We start from the raw sequence: 3,022 nt of genomic DNA, 5'->3' as shown, positions 1-3,022 counted from the left end.
CAGTTGCTGTTTCTTGAGGAGGACTGAGAATCTCGCACCTTATGTTCACTGATAACCTTTTTCTATTCTGTAAAGCTAGCAAGACTCAAGATTAACAGGTCATGTATTCCTTGAATTTGTTTTGTAAGGCCTCGGGCATGAAAGTGAACATACGCAAATCGAAAGCTATTTGTTCTAGCAGTGTGCCTAATAGTCGTAAGGAAGTACTGGCCGGCATGTCCTCCATTAGATTTGCTAATGACTTGGATAGATATTTGGGAGTTAATCTCAATCATCCAAAGGCTTCTAGAGTGGCCTGTCTGGAGTCTGTGGAAAAAATAAAAGTAGACTGGCTGGCTGGAAGGGTCGTCTTCTAAATAGGGTCAACAAACTATGTCTTCTAAAATCTATGGCTTCTTCACTTCCTATTTATCAGATGCAGGTGGACCCTTTCCCCAATAATGTGTCTTCTAGGATTGATTCTGTTATGCGTAACTTTCTGTGGAAAGAAAGACGGATGAGCGGTGTTTGAATTTGGTGAAGTGGAGTACAGTGATGACGCCCAAAAGGTATGGGGTTTTGGTAGTGATGCTCACAGTGTTAATACGGTCCTTCTCGGTAAATTGGTTTGGCAGATCTTTCATAATAGTAACAAATTATGGGTGCGCATTATGCTTGCGAAATATATGCCATGAAATTTGAGTTTGGACCTTGTTTTCCCTATGCATGTTTCGGGAATATGGCTCAACATCACAAAGGTAGCTAGTAGATTAAAAGGAGGCTATGTTTGGTGTACTGGCTCTTTAGCTTAGTCCTTCTGGTACCATCCCTCGAGGCCTTCTGGGGTTATTGATCATGCGATTCCGTTTGTGCATATCATGGACACAGACCTTTCGCTAGGTGACATGTGGTCTGGAGGTAGCTGGCATTTGGATGAGTTATAGACGATTTTACCAGAGTTTTTAAAACTAGATATTTTAACCTATAATCTAGATGTGCAGCAAGGGGATGAGTCCAACTAATTTTTGAGGGGTCGAATGAAAGCAAGGCGTACTCCACAAGGAGTGGTTACGATTGGTTGCTAGAAAGGAAGGTTGGGTGGGATTACAATGAGAATTGGTTGTGGCTTTGGCATATGAATATCCCTGAAAAGGTCAAAAGACTGATTTGTCTCTGTTTTCACTGTGCCATTCCCACTTCCAGCTTTCGTTTTCGCAGATGCTTGACAACCACGGATTTCTGTCCTAGGTGCAACAAAGCGTCAAAAACCGTGGAACATTGCCTCAGATTTTGTACTAAAGTCAAGCCTATTTGGGAAAGTTTAAAGGTGGGAATGAGAACTAAATATGTTTCTTTAGATTTCTGGAGCTGGCTTTGTGTTAATCTTCGGGTCATGGAAGCGATATTTGCTACAGGATTTTGGTGGATTTGGAGAGATTAGAACCATGAATTTTTTAATCAAAATGACAGTTGGAGTAAGGAAAATGTTCGCATGCTTATTAGACATTTTGCATCTGATTATGGCATTATTAAGCGAACTAACTAAGTGATTAATCATACCTTTTTTATTGATTCTTGGTGCCCTCCTCCTATCAATGTCATTAAGCTAAACTGTTATGCTACTATGCTAGTCTTTGTGAGCGTTATCATTTGGCTGGCTTTGGGTGTGTTCTTCGGGATAACACTGGTAAATGGTTGATGGGTTGTGCTACAAATATTTTGATAGGTTCCATAATACGGTGTAAGCTATATACAATTTGGATGGATCTTTGCTTGGCTTGAAAAAGTGGGAATAAGGAGGTTATCTTAAAATAGATTGCTTGGAGGCTTATCTTATGATATACAAGAGTTCTACTATGATACGAAGGGATGGCAGTGACATTCTCTGCAAGATTGTTGAGATGTTGCAGCGAACTATCTGCTGATCTTCTAGCAAAGACGGCGGCTAGACACAGATAGTCTTATACTAATTTTTTGCTTCCTTGTAGTATTGTTGAAGAGATTATTAGGAAGGAGCTATTCTCCCCAACTTAGTTGATCTCTGTATTTTCTTTAGTCACCAAAAAAAAGAAATTTTTTTCTAAATAAATATTTTAATTATTTTATTTATTGAAATAGATATTTTAGATACTATTTACAATTTTAGGTCTCGTTACATGTAAACGAGGTATAAAAAATTTGAAATATTTCACATATCTCGTTTATAGTGTGTATTTATAATTATACTTTAAACGAGATATGTCTATTATCACAAAAAAATTTACAATTAAAATAATATTAATTTAATGTCTAAGTAAACTAATTTCTCTCTCCTAAAGAAGTGCATAGTTTCTCTCTCTAAGCAGTTAAAAGGGTTCCTTCTTCACTTTGCGTTATGCTATCCAGTAAACCACGACCTCCCTTTCTTTCTTCTTCCTATTCATCTTCTACCCTCAAATCCTTTCCCTTTTCTTTCCTATTCTTTTTCCTAAATATTATATAATTTAATTATACAATTTAAATCAATTTTAATCTTTTTAAACTAAAATTAGTGATTTGAAATTATTCATTTGAAATATTTAGAAAATAAAAGAAGATCAAAGATGAAAAGTTATTAAATTAGAAGAAAAGTGAGATTGATGAGGAGTTATTAAATTAAGAGAAGACCATGGATGAATAAAAAGTGGACACAATTTAATCAGTTATCTCTCTCATTTTTTTTCTGTAATTTAAACTGTTATCTCTCCCACTTTTTTTGTGTAATTTAAGCAGTTATCTTTTATATTTTTTCTGTTTTATTTACTCCTTCAACCTCACACTTCTTTTAATTTAATAACTTTTCATCTTTCATCTTCTCTTGCTTGTTAATTGTGGACACAATTACTGTCTTTCTTCTCATCATGAAACTTATAATTTTTTTTTCCAAATTTAAATCAAACTAATTTGATCTATTTTTCAAATGGGTTATTAAAAACTAATGTATTGGTCTCAAAAATAGACGGTTTTAAATCACTTTTATTAAAAAGAATTAAAATTGATATTATTGTATAAAAGTAAATTATAT

This window comes from Arachis ipaensis, chromosome B05, assembly GCF_000816755.2.
Source record: "Arachis ipaensis cultivar K30076 chromosome B05, Araip1.1, whole genome shotgun sequence".
Classification (NCBI taxonomy): Eukaryota; Viridiplantae; Streptophyta; class Magnoliopsida; order Fabales; family Fabaceae; genus Arachis; species Arachis ipaensis.
Note: the sequence above shows the minus strand (reverse complement) of the source record.